Below are 20,409 nucleotides of genomic sequence, written 5' to 3' on the forward strand. Positions count from 1 at the left end.
ATGCAAATCAAAACCACAATGAGATGCCATCTCACACCAGTCAGAATGGCTATTATTATTAGGTTGGTGCAAAAGTAATTGTGGCTTTTGTCATCAAAATTAATGGCAAAAAAACACAGTTACTTTTGTACCAACCTTCTAAAAAGTCAAAAAACAACACATGCTGGTGATGTTGTGGAGAAAAACAAAATGCTTTTACACTGTTGGTGGGAGTGTAAATTAGTTAAATCATTATAGAAAACAGTGTGGTGATTCCTGAAAGACCTAGAAGCAGAAATATCTTTCAACCCAGCAATCCCATTACTGAGTATATACCCAAAGTAATATAAATTGTTGTATTATAAAGATACATGTGCATGTATAGTCATTGCTGCACTATTCACAATAACACAGACATGGAATCAGCCTAAATGCCCATCAATGATAGACTAGATAAAGAAAACGTGGCACATATACCCCATGGAATACTATGCAGCCATAAAAAGGAATGAGGTAATTTCCTTCGTGGGGGCATGGATGGATTTGGAAGTTGTTATCCTCAGCAAACTCTCAGAGGAACAGAAAACCAAATACCCTGTGTTTTCACTTATAAGTGGGAGCTGAAAGATGACAACACATGGACACATGAGGGCGGGAAACACACACTGGCGCCTGTTGGAGAGTGGAGGTGGGAGGAGGGAGAACATCAGGTAGAATAGCTAACAGATGCTGGGCTTAATACCTTGGTGATGGGATGATCTGTGCAGCAAACCACAGTGGCACACTTTTACCTATATAACAAACCTGCATATCCTGCATACATATCCCTCAACTTAAAATGAAAGAAAAAAAAACCTAGTCTCCAAACCTAGCTCTGCGCTTTATTAGTCATGCATCCATAGGGAGATTACTTAACATCTCTGTACCTCTGTTGCTGTGTGAAATAGGGATAGTCAAGATAGCACATCACAGGGTTCAGGTGAGAATTAAATGCAACATTATTTATAAAGTTATTAATGCATTATCTGGCACATTGTGAATTCTCAATACGTGTTCCTAAAATGGGAGAGCATCTCTGTCTTAGTCCTTTTGTGTTGCTATAAAGGAATACTCAAGAATGGTTAATTTATGAAGAAAAAAAGGTTTATTTAGATCACAATCCTCATGGCTGGAAGGTTAAAGATTGGACATCTTCATCTGGTAAGGGCCTCAGGCTGCTTTCACTCATAGCGGAAGGCAAAGGGGAGCCACATGTGCAGAGATCACATAGTGAGAGAGGAAGCAAGGGAGAGGGAAAGGTGCCAGGCCCTTTTAAACAACCAGCTCTTTCAGGAACTAGCGGAGTGACAACTCAGCCCAAAAGAGGGCAGTAATCTACTCATGAAGGATCCTCTCTCTTGACCCATACACCTCACCCCAGGCCCCATCTCCAACATTGGGGATCAAATTTCAACATGAAGTTTGGAGGGTACAAATATCCAAATCACTGTAGTCTCTTAGCTCCAACATTATGTGAGTTTCTAAACGCTGTGCCATATCTGTTTTCTCCCTGATGTTGATAATTTATATTTGGAGCACACCATGGAGTCAGGGAGTCCTACAATAACTCACAAGGTCATTTTATTTAACATACATTTATACAACTCATACCATGTGCCAGTGTCTAACGTAAGCACTGGACACATATTTATTTCATCTTCTACACAAGCCTATGTGGTAGGTATTCTACACAAAAGCCTACACATTTCTATACCTGCCACATTTTGTGACTTATCTTGATAAGTCCTGTGGGAGTGGGGAGGGGAGAATAAAGATGAAAGAGTAAGATTCTGCCCTTAAGGCAGAGGGTAGAGAAACAAATAATCGTACAGGGTATATTATCTCAGGCTATTTTGCGTGCATTATTTAATTTCAAGCAACAACTCTGTGAGATAGGTGATATTCCCATTATATAGATGTGGAAATAAACTAAAGAGGTTTTATAACTAGCTCAACATTGCACAGCTAGTTCATTGTGAGAAATGGGATTCTAACTTGGGCCTAATTCCAAATCCCATACACTTTTCACTGCATCTTGATGTCTGTTAATAGGAAAGATAATATGCATATATAAATATAAGGTATAAATAAAATAATATAGATAAATTGTCCTAGGAGTTAAGGGGAGTAAGGGATTACTCCTAGACAAGAGGGTCATGAGAACCTTCATTGAAGAGGGATTATTTGAAATAGGGCCTAAAAGTGAACAGGATGTGGGCTGGTGGGATTGGGGGAAGGAGATTCCAGGTAGAGGGAAGAGCACAAGCAAAGGCTATGATCGGATCAGGATAACATGTGGAGTTGGTAGTGATGTACCAAGGAGGGGGACCTGCCTGGGTGGGATACAGTATCTTTCACCAAAATTGTTTAGAATTGCCAAAGCGTGGTCATAACAAAGAGCAGTCTGACTTTGTTTAAAGGCAGTTTTATTACTGCCTTTAAATTCTACAGATAATGTGCCTGCTTTATTATGTGTACCCAGGACAGACCACTCCTGTCAACCTCTATCCTTTGGTGTGCCTTTGGGTTTGTTGGAATAAGTTTCTCTTGAATTCTGTTCTCTATATGTCTTTCTTGGTAGCACTCCAATTTCTGCGATTTCTAGCCTGTGTTATTCCCAGCCTGTGTTATTTCTGGCTTGTATTCTTCACTATGTGATTTTTACCCTGTGTTCCAGGAAGACAGGTTCTTTCAGGGTCAAAGAGGTAGCCCTAGGCTTTCTATAGGTTTTGGGAAAGAAGGGTCTTAAGTGGAGCCAGGTGTTTCTCATATTCCAGGTCTGGAGTTCTGTCTCAGGCAGGAAGCCTGGCTGAAATAAAAACTTTCTTCAGGATCTGAGTGATACCCTAAAGTCCACAAGCAATGCTAGATTGAACTAAATGACATGGGCCATGGAAGAATCTTCTTAGAATTCTTGTCACGTGGTGGGAAGTTAAGAGTGGGCTGACTTGAACATTGAAACCGTTAAAGGGAAGACCATGTGGTTGATACCCTCCCTACCCTCATCCCCTGGCCTTTCCTTGACTACCACCCTGGGGCAAAGGAAGAAGGAGGATCTCCTGCTAATTTTCAACTGCGTTTTGCTCTCTGTTATGTAGTATTTCAGTGACATCATCCACTCAGGAGAGTTGGGGCGAGGCTGGCTGAGGTTCTCAAGGAGCTGAGTTTTGAGTTCAGGTGCTCGTGTAGCAGTGGAATGATGCCTCCTGACCTTTCAGACCTTTGAGACCTCTGGGCGGTCTTAGAAATCACTTCAAGCCTCCAGTCCAGGATACGACTGCCTAGGGGAATTCCAGGGAAAGGTGGCAGGTAGAGTATCCTTTCTGAGTTTTATTCTGTCGTCCTCCTTTCCCTTCTTTCTATGTGTCTGTGTTGCTCCGTTGTGTCTCCTCCTCAAGATTCCAAAGAACATTAATGCCAAGGTATTTATTTTATGTTCTTGTCAACAGAGATGCCATGGACTACAAGGTGATGAATACCACTATGAGCTCACTACAAGATCTCAAAGATTTCAAGCCACTGGCTGTTCCAAAGCATAAAGCCACCCTTCTGGAGCAGCGGCGGGAGGCAGGCTGGGAGGAGGTAAGGAATCATCCACTCTTCCCTCTACCCCTTGACTCCATCAGCCTTTAGCTGTCAGATTGTTTGGGCTCATGCCTGATGGGCTTTTTCCCATGTGTTCTTCCACAGGCCCCGAGTTTTGGCCAGACGATGGACCACCTCCTTAGGTGTCCGGGGAGCTGCTGAAACATAATGAGGAAGATGCTGCTGATCCAAAGGATAAAAACACAGAAACTAGAACCAAGAAGCACCTAAAGTGGGCTCATGCCCAGCATCCCTGCAGACTGACTTTCTCTGAGCTATAGTTCTGCATTGGACTGTTTTTCCTTTGCTATCACCTGCCCAACACACAATCCTGGATGCTTTTGATTGGTTTGATTTCTTTTTTTTTTTTTTCCTGCCTTTTCTTTTTCTTTCCTTGACCCTGGGAATTATAAACGAGAAATTGCTTTAAAAAGTATTGTTCTGTGCTAAAATTAGCCTTGTTTATGAACAAGTTTTATCCCTAGGGATTTCCTGAATTGCAATCCCAGATTACCTTGTAAATGGGGCTGTGTTGTTTGATTTGTATAGTACTGATCTGTAGGTTAAAATACGTTTCCTTTCTTTTGTTTCATTCTTTTTTTAAAAGTCTGGATCCAGGTAATGGCCTGAGTCACATTTGCTTAGCTACTGAAGCGATCTCAATATGTTATCGCTTAGAGTTGAAACATAATCAAACATACGTTATACCTGGGGCTCTTGCACACTATTTGATATATATGTTACTCTACAAAGAAACACAAACCTTGTATGTTGAAATGTAATTCCTGTTTGATCCTGCAGCTAGAATGCTAAAGAAATTGCAAATATCAAAAGTGACTTCAAATACCCTGAGTATAAGCTAGTCAACAGTAAGTGGATGGTTCCAGAATACCATATTCTAAGACAAAGCAGGAATTAGAGATCAACTGACCTCATCCATAATGTTGCTCAGGTCTGTCTGTGGATCTGTCCATTTTGGAGTAAAGAACAAGGCATGCTTCTGTGATTGTGTTTATGAAAACTGTAGTATTTCAGATTTATGTTTTGCAATTGTGCCTGCCTTGCAATAAAACACCTTCAGTTGACTCAGCAATAAGGTCTCTGTCAATTTCCTGCAAAACTGTGTCCTTATTGGCTTTCTAAAAAAGTCCAGTGTAGACCTATCAGTGGTGACCTGCTAGACATTTCAGCTGGATCTAGCATTATTGCTCTTTCAGAAATAGCACTAGAGCTGTCCATTGTCTACACATGGGGTCAGAGTTGTATGGTCAGATTCTCAATTCTTCATATTACCATCAGCTACAGAAATCTCTAGTCACAGCCTAACCCTGTTACATATATGTGCTGCCATCTGCCATTGTGTTCTAACTCTGGAGTCCCTATTTATTTCTGAGATTTTAGGACAAGACAAAAATCCTCTGGACCTCAGTGTCCTCATATACAAAATGGGAATAATGATACTTCCTATGATTGTGGTGATAAGTGCCTGTAAAAGGACATCACATGGATGGTACTTTGCACATTGTAAATTCATTGGGATGTGGCAATATTCAATAAATGGTGGTTATTTTATTTGTTAATAAAGAATTGAATGAATTTCTAAATCTCTTACAGTTGACCTTTAGTTGAGAACACTGTGTAACTTCTGAATAGTTTCTCAGCCCTCTTTACTTAAAGCCCTTGGAAAAAACATGAAGATTCATGAGACGGAAGTCCGGAGTGGAGAATCTGCTGCTGCCTTCCTTGGCCACATAACCAAATACCTCAATTCCTTAATTCCTCCTTCTGAAAAATAGGGCAGATGTTTTACCTCCTTCACAGAGATGACACTATCCTGTTCGCAGAAAATGATATACTGTACACATAACTGTATGAGACACCACCTTTTCCACTTATTTGCATCATCAAGCCCATGTCATCCAAAGGGAGGTGAGTATCCCTCTAAATACAGAGCTCATTAACTCATTAACTAAGAAGAATAATTCAGACCATCAAAAACCGAATCAAACTGGATCTGTCACTTTAGTGGAAAGCACTTTTGAGAAAACCCTGGTATTCTCTACCACCACACCTGGGATTTCAGGGTGATGAAAATGTGCAGCAAAGACAAGAGCTAAGATATTTCATTTTGGACTGGGTGGCAAATGGAACAGTCATTCCCTGATTGCCATGGTACAGATTATTGTCCCACAGACATTATCCCTGGACTTCAAGACATGCATAGTAGAAAGAACATTTTCTACTTTCTACCCTGAAGTCATTAAAATGACAATAATACTTGCAATAGCAAGTTAACAGTTATTGAGCACTTACTATAGACTGGGAATTAGGCAAAACATTACAAGCACTGGCTCATAATCATCACAGTGATTATATGAGTAGGTACTCTCATTACCCGCATTGCCTACCCGAGAAACTGAGGCATGAAGCGGTTAGGTAACTAAGCCAGACCACCTAGTTGGTGAGGGGCATAGCTGGATGAATCAGTCAGGTTGTCCTGACTCCAGAGCTTGGGCTCTTAACTGCCATGCTCAGCTGCTTCCTCACTTGGGCTTCAGTCCCTGTCTGATTGCTTACTGGCTTGCGAATTTAAACCTCACCTTTGGAACTTCACTGTCCTTATTTGTGATTTCGGTCTATTCTCATTCTCTCTCGCCTGCTTCCCGCAAGTATTGCCTATGTTCTTGGAAGAATGTGTTCCACCTACCATGAAAAGTAAATATTTTATTTTTTAAATAATATTTTTAAAATTAAATTCACTTCTAAATGGGATCCAGGTTAAGCCTACCTTATGCTGAATTCTACTTTCTATTTAGCAGTTTGAGGTTTCAGTGTATCATATCCAGAGAAAGTCCTAATGCTTGTGAATGTTGAGCCCAAAAGCTATATGACAGGTAACTGGGAGAGTACCAAACTAAAAGAGAAACAATATTAGATTCTTGAGCAAAACAATGCCGACTCTAACCTTAGTTCCCAAAGTCTTGATCAAAGGATGTCCCTTATGTCAGACTGAAATAACCTCTTTCCAATTCCCTCCAACAGCTTATCCAGAGGGTGGTAATATGGTGTATCTGTTTGAAGGACCACTGGAATTGAAAGCAGGTTACATATTTCCAAGCAAGTTGTAGCAGCTGCAACTGGCATACTGTCCAATTTTTTTAGGACTTCCTTTAACTGGGGCACCTTTGTACATCATAGGCCAGAAGTGCTAGGGCATGTATTCCTTGCCCCACCTGAGACTAGCCCTCAACCAATGACTGAAGACTGTTGGGATGTAAATACCCCAGCCCCTCACCCCTTGGTGGACTGAAGGAGGCATGTTCTATACTGGCTCTGAGTACTTCTGTGAGGTGATGCTCCAGTTGTCCATGGTGTTAACTAGTTGCTAGCCTACTTTTGTTGGCCACCTTTCGTTCTCTATCTCACACTGTTCTCAACTCTTAACCATTGCTTCCTAGAATCACTCCCCCAGTAAGTAATTTGCACAAATATTCCTATCTTAGAGTCTGCTTCTGGGAGAAGCCCAAGCAAATTCAAAGTTCTGGTGCTGGTCAATTATAGATATAATAATGCACCAGAGGAAATACAACAGTATCATTCAAGACTAAATAGTCTCTTTCTTTGTCCTTCTACTGATATTTTGCTAATATCAAAGGGGTTAAGAACAGGAAGGGGGGCCTTAAAACCTGAGACTCAATTGCCAGAGAACAATTTCCTTCTTGCAAAATAGGCACCTTCAGAAGTTATGAGATACTTTGGGCTGGGCGTGGTGGCTCACGCCTGTAATCCCAGCACTTTGGGAGGCCGAGGCGGGTGGATCACGAGGTCAGAAGATCAAGACCATCCTGGCTAACACAGTGAAACCCTGTCTCTACTAAAAATACCAAAAATTAGCCGGGCATGGTAGTGGCGCCTGTAGTCCCAGCTACTCTGGAGGCTGAGGCAGGAGAATGGGATGAACCCGGGAGGCAGAGCTTGCAGTCAGCCGAGATCGTGCCACTGCACTCCAGCCTGGGCAACAGAATGAGATTCCGTCTCAAAAAAATAAATAAAAAATAAAAAAAAGTTATGAGATACTTTTTCTTTAAATGAAAGACTGAACTAACATGATATTAATACCAGGCAAGAATCACCTGATGGCAAATCAAATTACAATTCACAGGCTAGAACAAGTAATTAAATATAAGGGGGTAATGGGAAAAGGAGAGAGTCACAATCCCAAAGCCCCTCTCTCACCTCTCAAGGACTCCTATTTGCCTTTGAATCACTTCTGCTTCAATTAACATTGATTGAACTTGCCTAGAGTGCCTGGCTCTTGTCAAATCCCATTACAGGAGACTCCAAGATGCTATCTGTCGCAAACCTTTGTTGTACTGGGACGTTTTTGTGGGAATATTGAATATTGTGTGGAGTAGCTAACACATTGATCAGGCATGTAATACAAGAGGTTTGTTTTTTCTAGTATGGCAGTATTATAAATGGGATTTCATTTTGCCATTATTATTATCAACTAGAACCAATTCTCTAAGTTCAAGTTATGATGCTCTAAAAAGCATGTCAGGCTGACCCACTACTGCTTTTAGAAATAAACATTGAAAATGTCAGCCCTGTAAAGTGAGAAAATGTGACTGAATCTTCTTTATAGACATCACACACTGAATTTACTTGTTTTGTTGGAAGGAGACACACCAAGAAACATGTTTTCTCCATGGGGTTCTCAGTAAAGGAGTCTCTGTTTATTTTATTGGTGATGTAAGGGGAATTAATAGTATTTATCAGTCTGCCTTAACTCTTTTTGTCTCACTCTTGCAAACGTCTTGAAGGGTGGGGCTATATTTTATGCATCTTTGTTTTCACTATGTGACTGACAACAGAGCTTTCTTCATGTTAGGTATCTACTCCATTTTTACTTGAAATAATTAAACTAGATAAGGGAAACTATTTTATAGATTTCCAATAGAATTTTAAGCCATTAGTAGTGTGCACCCAGCCTTATGCTTACTGGAGGAGGCAAGGAAAATCAAAATCCCATCCTTGGATGCATGCTTAGATGTTCAGGGGCTAGATTCCTATGAGGAAAAAAAATCAGAGGATAACATTGTTTCTAGGATGTTTTTATGACCAAGAACATTTTATGCAGGGAAACACTATTATAGGTACCTTTTTAATGCTTGCATTTTAATCTTATTAATTTTTAATTTTTAGAAAAACATTTAAATGCTCTTGCTACTAATAAAACACATCTTATGAATGGAATAATCTTAGATATTTAAATGCTGATTACAAATTTAATTAGACAAATTCTCCTAAGTATTTTAATTAAATACTTACCAATTTCATTAAGTTTCACAAACTTTAAAAGCAGATGGCACCCACATGTGCATGCACAAACACAATCAAAATCACAGTCACAATGGGATTCAAAATTTTTATTTCTACACTTAAGCTACTAAGTAGCATTTATACGATGGATTTATGTCTCCATTATTCACAAACTTGTTTTATACCTTCCTTGTTTTTTTATACTTAACTGTTTATACTTTCCTAAGTTTCAGTAATCTTGGAGACTTGAAAGAAAAAGAATGTAGTCTCGGCCCCATTGGTTTTGCAGTTTCTGGATTATGAACCACATGATTTTTGGTCGATACATGGGATTTTATTGGATCCCTTCAAAGTTGATACAGCCAGTCCTGGGCCAGTGTTTTCCAGCTTGAGTTTTTTTCCGAGAGTTAGAGTTCAGTTGCTATGTCAATGGCTGTTGGAAGCTCTTGTCTTATACTAGAAGCATGGAACCTCTTCTGAAGGTTCCCATGTCCATCAAATCTTAGTTCCAGGCAGTAAGCCTTTACTTCATGATGCTTAGTTTCTCAGTATTTTTGATAAAAGCATCTAGTGGTTTCATTATCCAAGAGATGAAGGGATGAGTCTGGGCAGCAGATTCTCTTCTTGTGATCACTGCATCATATGTCAGTTTCCAACACACCACTGGAATTTTTCTCCTAACTGTTATGAATGACCGTAGGAGCTGATAACTCATCTGGTCTACCAAGATAAATCCACAAGTTTTCTTGAGTTATTTGACTTAACATTCACTGTAGATTTTTTTCCTATTTTTTGAGAAAAATATAGATATTGAAATATACATCAAATAAAGAGACCGAACATCTGCACATGTCAATTTTCTAACATACTTATTAAAAATATTTTAAAAATAAATATATCTTTCTTTTTGTTTTTCAATGACCTCTTTGTACATCTACTGTTTCATTGTTAGGTACTTTTATAGACTGAAGTATGTGAAGGCTTTTCACAGACATAAGTTATTCCAATAAATTATAATTATTCTTGTTCAAATTATTATACTGTGAGCACCCCCATAAGCTGTCTCCATTGTCTTTTCAGCATTACTTCTGAGACATTTTTGAAAGTTTCTTGCTTAAAAGTGACGAGATTTTCCATATCCATATTGTTTGCTCTTTATTGGTACCTAAGGTTTTAGTCCCTGAGAAGCCCTGACTCCTAATAATAAAGAATAGCACTAGGATTGTGTATTAGCTTTATCCTCAGGAATATGGTGATAGTCAAAATATTACTTCTTTTTGTCACTTTAATGGAAGTGCTTGAAGAAAATAGTCGTGTCTCACATAATGATGTTTTATATATATGATGGTTGTCCCATAAAATTATAATTAGACTGAACAATTCCTATTGCCTAGTGATGCTGTAGCCATCATAAGGTTTTGGCACAATGCATTACTCATGTGTTTGTGGTGTTGCTGGTGCAAACTAACCTACTCCTCAAGAAGAGCCTGGGGCAGGTTCTTCAGGAGGTATTCCAGAAGAAGGCATTGTTATCATAGGAGATGACAGCTCCTTGCTTGTTACTGCCCCTGAAGACCTTCCAGTGGGACAAGATGTGGAGCTGGAAGATAGTGATATTGATAATCCTAACCTGTGTAGGACTAGACTACTCTGTGTGTGTGTGCGTGTGTGTGTGTGTGTGTGTGTCTTAATTTTTTTTAAAAAAGTTGAAAAAAATAATTTAACAATTTGAAACAGAAAAACTTTAAGAATAAGGATATAAAGAAAGAAAATACTTTTGTTCAGCTGTACAATATGTTTTAAGCTAAGTGTTATTACACAAGAGTAAAAAGTTAAAAAATTAAAACATTTATAAAGCAAATAGTTATAGTAAGCTACAGTTAATTATTACTGTAGGACAAAAATGATTTAAAATAAATTTAGTGTAGCCTAAGTGTACAGTGTTTATAAAATTCACAGTAGTGTACAATAATATCCTAGGCCCACATTCATTCACCACTCATTGACACCCAGAACAACTTCCAGTCCTTCAAGCTCTATTTATGGTAAGTGCCCTACACAATTGTACTATGTTTAATCATTTACACCTTATTTTTACTTTTCTATGTTTAGATACGCAAATAACTTTCCATTACAATTACCAACAGTATTTAGCATTATATGGTTCAAACCTATACAATAACATGCTGTATATGTTCATAGTCTAGGAGCAGTAATATATACCATGTAGCCTAGATATATAGTAGGCTATACCATCTAGATTTGTATAATTGTGCTCTGTGGTAGCAGGATGACAATCACCTAAGGACACGTTTCTCAGAACATAGCCCTGTCATTAAAAGACACATGACTCTATTTTAAGATCAAAAGTTTTCATTAACATTTCTTAACATGAGTGGTAATTTTTTACATGTTCTAAGTATTTATCTAATTTTAATTGTGAACATTGAATTTCCTATACCATGCCATCTTGGATCATTAAACTGGAATCACATTCTTATTTATTAGCCTTATATGTTTTATTGATCACCATTTTGTAGTTCTTTTATTGACAAATATAAGACACCATCCAATTGGAGAAAGCCATGACATACACCAGAAAGATCAGTTTTATCATCTGTAAATGATATGAACTGATGAGATTTAGGATAGAGATTTTCATCTTATGGGTGATGAAATGCTCCTTGGAATTTTTATCAGTGGTCTAAGGCAATGGTTCTCAAAGCACGATCACCAGGAGGGAGTGTTAAAAGACAATTGTTGTGCCTACCTCAGAATTATTCCTAAATCAGAGGTGGGGGCTGGAAAATTTGCATGTCTGACAAGTTCCTAGGTGAGACTGATGTTGCTGGCAGTGAGACCACACTCTGAGAACCAATGATCTAAGGAACATAAAATGAGGCTTGTTGGCTATGTAGAAATAGCCTTTGTTGCCTTTAACTTTGAAGCCATTAATCAAGCTGAAGATTAAGTAAGAAAAGGAAAAAGTAACAACTTCTAAAAAGACAAGTCTTTGGGCTATAAAAATTGATATTATTTTGAATCTTGTGTATTCCATCATGTCTACCCTTTCCTCATTGTTTCCATTCTCTTCTGGCAACTGACTGCTTAGCAGCTGTAGATCTCATGCAGAGACTTAGAGACTGAAGTGCAGAGTGGTATAAAAACCTTAATAAAAGCCGAACAGAATTATGTAATTCACGTAGAAAATTCCCTTCATGTAGATAAACACTAATGAAATTGCTTCCAAAAAATTCTTCGGAGGAAAGGAAAAATAATTCACACAATCAAAGGAATTTTGTGCCTTTAAAACCAGATCCTAAATCTTAATTTTATTTTTTAAGTTTGAAATGTACATCTTGTTTCCCTTTATATGACCTGTTACAGAAGGAAGTCTATCTTCCTAAATGGTTAAGCAAGTGCTAGGTGTGCTGTCACTTCAAGGTGAATAATAAATTGCCATAATAAATGGATGTTGTAGGTGATATTAATAAGACATTTTTGATCCTGCAGGAAGAGTCATGCTGGAAGATAAATAGATGCATTTATTTATACTATTGTTAGGAACTTGAACTTTTAACCCACAGAGCAGGTGTTCAATCTATTTTGGAAACATCTGAAAAAAACCTCTTGTTTTCTTGTTCCTCTGTCTGACCCCAGAAGGTAGATGTTCCTAAAGGTTCTGCCTTTTGTCTTTGTCTCTTGATCTCTTTATTTTTCTCCTAGTGAACTCTTCTACAGTTTAAATCATTATTTCTGTAGGGATTGATTCCACAATCCAAACTCCCTTCAAAATTGAATCTTCATTTTTAACTACCTATAGTACATCTCTGTCTGGATGTGCTTCAGGCAACTCAAATCACCTGCCTGTAAAAGAACTGAGTTCTTCCTCTTCCCAACCCAGCTTATCCGTTTTGTTTTTCCTTTTCCTGAATATCAGTCACATTATTTGCTTCATGAAAATTTCTCTTTTATTGTCCTACACATCCACATGATTAAGCCTCCAGTATGTCTCTCTGACATTAATATCTTTGTTTCATCTTCTGACAAAACTATATCTTAGGCACCTAATGTTGCCATTCAAATTATTGTTATAGCCTTTTAACAGATTTCCTCCTTTTCAGCCTCTCTGCACTGCAATCCATCTTAAATATCACTGCAACAAAAATATTCCCTGGTATAGAAGCTTTCATGATTCCCATTATGTAATGAAAGATATATTCAAGCCCTCTTTATCCTGTTATTCCAGAACTTCCAATATATAGCCCCAACTTTCTTTCTCATTTTTCTCTCCCACTATTCACTTATGAACCCTCTCACTCACTCCATTGACATAATCTCAATCTTCCAACATGTCTTTAAATTTAATCATTTGTTTGTGTTATTCTTCTTTCTTTTCTTTTCTTTCTTTAATTTTTGTTTTGTTTTGAGACAGGGTCTCATTCTGTCACCCAGGCTGGAGTGCAGTGGTGTGATCTTGGCTCACTGTAACCTCCATCTCCCAGGTTCAAGTGATTCTCGTGCTTCAGCTTCCTGAATAGCTGAGATTACAGGTGTGCACCACCACACCTGGCTAGTTTTTGTATTTTTTTAGTAGAGATGGGATTTCTTATCATGTTGGTCAGGCTGGTCTCAAACTCCTGACCTCAGGTGATCCGCCCACCTTGGCCTCCCCAAGTGCTGAATTATAGGTGTGAGCCACCATGCCTAGACTCCTCTTTTTTGTGTGTGTCATTTTCTTCTTTCTTTACCTATTGAAATCCAACAGAATCTTCAAAGATGCATAAGAATTGCTTCTTCTCTGCAGAATGTTGCTTGATTCAGCCCAACTGATATTAGCTTTTCTTTCTTTTCTCCCACCTTACTCTGTGGAGCTTTCACATTCTGACTTGTGCCTTATCCCTAGTGGTTCTGATGGTGTGGAACATTATTTGTTGGATCCTGGAGTCCCAAATCCTGTTATGTATCTATGTGGGGAAATACCAAGATGGACACACTCCTAGCAAATGCATGCTGTTTATAATTCATCAAATATTTCAGGGCCCTGTCATGGCCCAGCACAGTGCCAGGCATTGGACTCACACTAAATCTGGACTCTCTTAGAGCTTATGTTCTATAGGAGGGACAAAGACAAAAAATAAACCAACATATTGTTATTGTGCATATAAATAAACCGACAGATAGTTATTTGTGCTAATAAGAATAAAAGACAGTGATGTTAAAGAGAGTTGTGGGTGTGAAATTCATGTAGTTAGGGAAGGTTTCTCTGAGGTGATATTTAAAGTGAGACTTGAAGAATGAGAAAAAGCCAGCCAGGCAGAGGTCTCTGGGAAAGTGTTCTAAACTGAGGAACAGCACATGCAAATCCATGAGACAGGAATGAGCTTTATATGTTTAAGGATGAGATAAAATTTGACTACTGGGATGGTCTAAATCCCATAAATGAAAGTTGTATGAGATAAAATCTGAGAAATTAGATCATGTTTGGACTTACAGACTATCAGATAGAGTTTAGATTTTATTCTAAGCATTGTCTTAGTCCTTTCATGTTGCTATAACAAAATACCATAGACTGGGCAATTTATGAGCAACAGAAATTTATTTCTTACAGTTCTGGAGGTTGTTAAGTCCAAGATAAAGACACCAGCAGGTTTGGCATCTGGTGAGGGCCCAGTCTCCACTTTCAGGACTGTGCCTTGTTCCTGTATCCTTCAGACACATGTATCCATGTATCCTCACATGATGGAAAAAACACATGGGGAAGAGAGTGCTCTTTTTAATTTCAAGCACTTTTATAAAAGTGTGATTCCCATTCATGAGGGCAGAGCTTTCATGACTTAATCACCTCCCAAAGGCCAACCCTCTTAATATTGTTGCATTGGGGATTAAGTTTCAGCATAATTTTGGAGGGGAAACCATTATTCAAACCATAGCAGCAAGATGAGAAACCATTAAATAAGTTTAAAGCAGGAAAATGCCTGTGGGTATGAAGTTACAGTGGCACAAGAGAAAAAGCAAGCAGACTGTTTGTTTTCCTAAGGTGTTGACTCCAAAGTGATATTTGGAAACTAAGTTGGGTGAGCTGGCCAGCCTATAGTTAGGTCTCAAAAATGCCTTTTCCTCTGTGGTCTAGATTAAAAGCAAGTTAAACAACCTCTTTGGCTTCCTTCCCCATTGGCCACAAACTACCTTGGCATTTGATCTTTTAAAATTCTATGGAAAAAAAAAAAAAGACAGGAAAGAATAAACTAAAAGATAAAGAGCTCAAGGACTGTTTTACTTTACCAGTAGCATGAGAAAACTTTCAAAACAGAGACATTCTAAAGAGACAGGAAATCCAAAATGTGCAGTTTACGTGGACCTTATAGTTTTAAATGTCTTTGCTCATAACACTGTAGCTTTCATGACTACAGCAAAGCTCCGTGCTCTAGCAACAAGGCCAAATAGTGATGTTGACCTATGCCCCGTGTCAGCATCTTGTGTCAAACATAGACAAAAGAGGTCTTGAGTTCTTCATAGAGCTATTCAATTTCTTTTTTAAGAATGACAGGTATATAATACAATGGGTACACAATATAAATTTTCTAAATTGAGCCAATTTTTTCTACCATTATTATAAAGAACACAACTCCTCTTGACACAGACACAAACACTCACACATTTCAAAGAGAAGTCCATTAAAAACAACAACAGAACTGGGGAGAACAGTGGGACATTATTTAACACCAGTCTGTGTACCCCAGATTCAGGGATTACTGGGAATGTTAAGCCAATTATTTTTTTAAGCCAATGTATTTAATCAGAGACTTAGAGCTAATAACACTAGATTTTTACATTATTAGTAGAATTCTCTTCCTGCTGTCTTTTGTGCTCAGCCATTTTTTTCTATAAGTGACTGACTTTATTGTGCAACTCACTGGAATAATCCCTATAAAAATATTAAAGGATAAACACTATTTGGAAGCTTTTTAATACTTTTAGAATCCTTTAAATCCTTTAGAACTTCTGCGTAACATTTTAGGCTTTACTTGGTCTGACTCTTGTGACTGCTGGGACTTTCTATGTAACTAAGTAATCAGATAAGATTATTAATTTGTTGATAAATGACAAAAATGTAACATATCATTTTTCTCAGATTAAAAATTTTAATTTAGCCATTATGGCCTTAAAACACAGAATAGTTAATGAATCATAGTATTATTTGACATAGTATATGCGTATTTTGCCTCAAACATATGCTGGTACCTATGCTAAAATCAAAGATAAATGGGTAATAGTCTATGACTTTAAAAGATCACAGTCTGAACTCCAGTAAAGTCTCAGGGAGGAAATTTTAAGAATTGTCATTGACCACTTAATTCCCTCTGCAGAGCTTTTCCCAGTGGTGATCCATCTTCCCTTAGAAATCCTCAGTGCCACTGTACTTGTTATCACTCATGGCAATCAATGCCATCTCTGTAGATCTCATCCTTATAGTCAGGTGAAAATCTATGTCTTGATGAGTTTATCCATGGATCATATTTCTAACTTAGGAAATTCAAATGTCTACAAAGGCTTGGCAGATAATTTACATGAGCTAGGCAAGCCAGGTATTAAAATTTAAAAGTTCAAGTATTATAAAAAATGGCATAAGGCATGTGACCAGAGCATGGTGAAGACAATAGTTGTGTGGTAGGGACTGTGGTCAAAACTGAAGAGCATGCCAACTTTCACTGTCATTTATTGTTTTTTTGAAGAAATGTGGGCCAGATATTATAATTTTTTTCAAGAAAACCAGAATTTGGCAGCTTTATTTGGTGTCTCCTGATTTTTAAATTGGCAACTGATTCAAAACTTTTAAGACATTCTGGGGGACAACATTTTGAGAGACAAGCACATATCTACAGCTAGATTTGGCCTGTAGGCTATTAATTTTTAAAACTTTTCTAAACGCCACAGGTATAAGAAATAAACCTATATTCTCCTTCACTTGAAAGATTCTATGGTTAATACTACGTGTCAACTTGATTGGATTGAGGGATGCCTACATGTCTGGTAAAGTATTGGTTTTGGGCGTCTTTGTGAGGGTGTTGCCAGAGGAAATTAAGTTGGTGCCCTGGGAGAGGAAGACCCGCCCTTAATGTGGATGGACACCATCCAATCAGTTGCCAGCATGGCTAGAACAAAGCAGGTGGAAGAATGTGGGATAAGTTCTTGCTGAGTCTTATGGGTATCTTCCTTCTTCCTGTGCCAGATGCTTGATTCTGCTCCTCCTGCCCTTGGACATCAGTCTGCAGATTCTTTAGCCTTTGGACTCTGGGACTTGCATTAGCAGCTTCTTTGGGACTCTTGGACCTTTGGCCACAGACCGAAGGCTATAATGTTTGCTTCTCTGGTTTTGATGCTTTCAGACATGGACTGAACCACTATCAGCTTCTCTCTTTCCCCAGCTTGCAGGTGGCCTAGTACAGAAAATTGGTACTGGGCGGTAGGGCATTGCTATTAAGATACCTAAAAATATGGACTTGACTTTGGAACTGGGTAATGGGCAGAGTTTGGAAGAGTTTAGAGTGCTCAGAAGAGGACAAGAAGATGAAAGAAAGTTTGGAACATCTTAAGAAACTGGTTAAATGGTTGTGACCAAATTGCTGATAGTGATAGGGACAATGAAGTCCATGTCTCAGATGGAAATGAGGAACTTATTGGGAGCTGGAGAAAAGGTTTCACATGTTATTCCTTAGCAAAGAGCTTAGCTGCATTCTGTTTATGCCCTGGGAATCTATGCAAGTTTGAACTTCATAGTGAAGATTTAGGGTATCTGATGGTAAAAAAAACTTCTAAGCAGCAAAGCATTCAAGATGTAGCCTGGGCACAGTGGCTCACACCTGTAATCCCAGCACTTTGGGAGGCCAAGGGGGCGCGGATCACCTGAGGTCAGGAGTTCAAGACCAGCCTGGCTAACATGGCAAAACCCTGTCTCTACTAAAAATACAAAAATTAGCCAGGTGTGGTGGCATACACCTGTAGTCCCAGCTAGTCAGGAGGCTGAGGCAGGAGAATTGCTCAAACCTGGGAGGTGGAGGTTGCAGTGAGCCAAGATTGTGCCATGACACTCCAGCCTGGGCAGCAGAGTGAGTCTCCATCTTAAAAAAAAAAAAAAAAAAAAAATGTGGCCTGGCTTCTTCTAACAGCCTATACTCATATGTAGGAGCAAAGAAATATCTTAAAGTTGGAACTTATATTTAAAAAGGAAACAGACATAAAAATTTGGAAAACCTGCAGCCTAGCCAGGTGGCAGAGAAAGGAAAAGCTTTTTCAGGAGAGAAATTCAAGCAGGCTGAGGAGCAACCACTTGCTGAAAACATTTGCGTAACTAAAAGGGAGCCAAGTGCTAATAGTCAAGACAATGGGAAAAAGGCCTGGAAGACATTTTGGAGAACTTCATGGTGGCTCCTCCCATCATAGGCCCCAAGGCATAGGAAGGAAAGAATGGTTTCCCAGACCAGGCCTGTCAGGACACTGCTCCCTGCATCTTAGCTACTCTGGCTCCAGACCTGGTTCAAAGGGCCCAAGATACTGTTCGTGCTGCCACACTGGAGAGTGCAAGCTGCCATAAGGCTTGCTAGCTTCCACATGTTGTTAAGCCTATGGACACACAGAGTGGGAGAGTAAAAGAGCTTGGCACCATCTGTCTAGATTTCAGAAGATGTATGGAAAAGACTGTGTGTCCAGACAGAAGTGTGCTGCAGGGGTGGACCCCTGACTAGGAGTCCCCAGTGGGTCACTGCCTGGTGGAGATGTGAGAAGAGGGCCACTGTCCCTAGATCCCAGAGTGTTAGAGCCTCTCTGCCTGTGTCCACAGTTCTGTGCCAGGTCTTATGATAGCAGCTGTAGGGGCTGCATCTTGCACAGCCACGGGTGCAGAGCTACCCAAGTGGGCGAAGAGCCCACTTCTTGCACCAGTGTTCCCTGTATGTGGGACATGGAGTCAAAGAAGATTAGAGCTTTAAGATTTAATGACTGCCTTGTTGGCTTTCAAACTTGCATGGGGCCTGTAGCCCCTTTATTTTGACTGGTTTCTCCCTTTTGGAATGGGAATGTTTACCTAATGCCTATACCGAGATTGTATCTTGGAAGAAATTATCTTCTTCTTTATTTCACAGTCTCATAGATGGAAGAAATTTGCCTTGTCTCAGATGAGACTTTGGATTTTGGGCTTTTGACTTCTGAATTGACAAGAATGAATTAAGACTTTGGGGGACTGTTAGGAAGGCATGATTGTATTTTGCAATGTAAGAAAGACTTGAGATTTGGGGGGGCTAGGGATGGAATAATACAGTTTGGATATTTGTCCCCACCCAAATCTCATATTGAAATGTAATCCCCAATGCTGGACATGGGCCCTCGTGAGACGTATTTTTATCATGAGGGTGGATGCACCATGAATGGCTTGGGCCGTCCCCTCGGTGTTAAGTGAGCTCCATTCTGGGTTCACATAAGATCTGGTCATTTAAAAGTGTGTGCCTCCCCGCCATCCCCGATACACACACACTATCTCTCTTGCTCTTGCTCACTCCTGCCTTCGCCATGTGATGTGCCTGCTCCCTGTTCAAGGGTGATATTTGGAAAACATTTGCCAAACTGTGTTTCCTACCTGTGTAAAGAGCTACTCTTCCAAAAGACTGTCAGAGCACCAGTATAAACCCAACTGTTACTGAATAGTGGAAATTTCAGACTGAGACAGAAAATATTTGGGGAAAGATTTCCCCAAATCACTCACCAATTATATCTACATATGACTTTAATTAGATAAAATGCCTAGTCCAGTGTCGTCTTCTTACATGAATGTCCAATAAATGTTTATTTCCGTTGCTGGTTGTTCTCCATTTAACTCCCCACCTAGACCCACTATCTGCCCTTATGCCCCTGATTTGGAACACTGAAGGCTGACTCCTCTGCACTGCAATATTTGGGTTCCCTTGCCACATGGCTTCCAGTAGGGTATGGCCAAGGGAAGACACCAGAAAGATATCAGAGAGCAGAAGGAGAGAGAAGCCAGGCTATTTATTCCATGTTCCCTCCCTACTTTAAATTTCCATCTCTAATAGTAGCTGCATCTCTGTATGATTTCAGATTCTACTAGAGAGCCTGTCTGCCATAAGTCTCTGGTAGAATCTGAGATCATACAGAGAGATAGAAACACAGCTCTCATGGAGCCCCTGAAATGTTCATTTTAACCTGTTACTTCTTTGACTCCAAAGATGGTAACAGATTCCCAATGTTGCTAATGTCTGAGTGCCTCAACTCTTGCCAAGTACCTTTGTCTCTTGATTAGAAATGTTTGGGGTGAATTGTTTATTCTGCAGTGTTCTCTGGGAGACACATTCTCCTTCCCTTTCTCCTTAGCCCTTATAATGCCATTTCTCCATTTATCTCTGTGTCAATGATAGGACCTTGTCTTTAATGAAAGGTGTTTAAATATGTGGTTAGTAATATTCAGTCATA

The 20,409-nt window shown here is 39.3% G+C and overlaps 1 protein-coding gene and 1 long non-coding RNA gene across 7 annotated transcripts in view; both read left to right on the forward strand.

Moving 5' to 3' along the window:
• The window catches only part of LOC129397382 (uncharacterized), a 180,244-nt gene extending 176,643 nt beyond the window's left edge, over nt 1-3,601 (forward strand). For both annotated transcript variants that reach the window (XR_008624709.2, XR_010111406.1), the window contains exons 2-3: nt 3,117-3,327; nt 3,468-3,601. This is a non-coding gene — a long non-coding RNA (uncharacterized LOC129397382). The remainder of the gene's footprint in view (nt 1-3,116; nt 3,328-3,467) is intronic.
• RBMS3 (RNA binding motif single stranded interacting protein 3) overlaps nt 1-20,409 on the forward strand; it is a 1,476,433-nt gene that overhangs the window by 183,208 nt on the left and 1,272,816 nt on the right. The gene's annotated exons all lie outside the window — the stretch shown is intronic.

The sequence above is a fragment of the Pan paniscus genome, chromosome 2 (genome assembly GCF_029289425.2).
Source record: "Pan paniscus chromosome 2, NHGRI_mPanPan1-v2.0_pri, whole genome shotgun sequence".
NCBI lineage: Eukaryota > Metazoa > Chordata > Mammalia > Primates > Hominidae > Pan > Pan paniscus.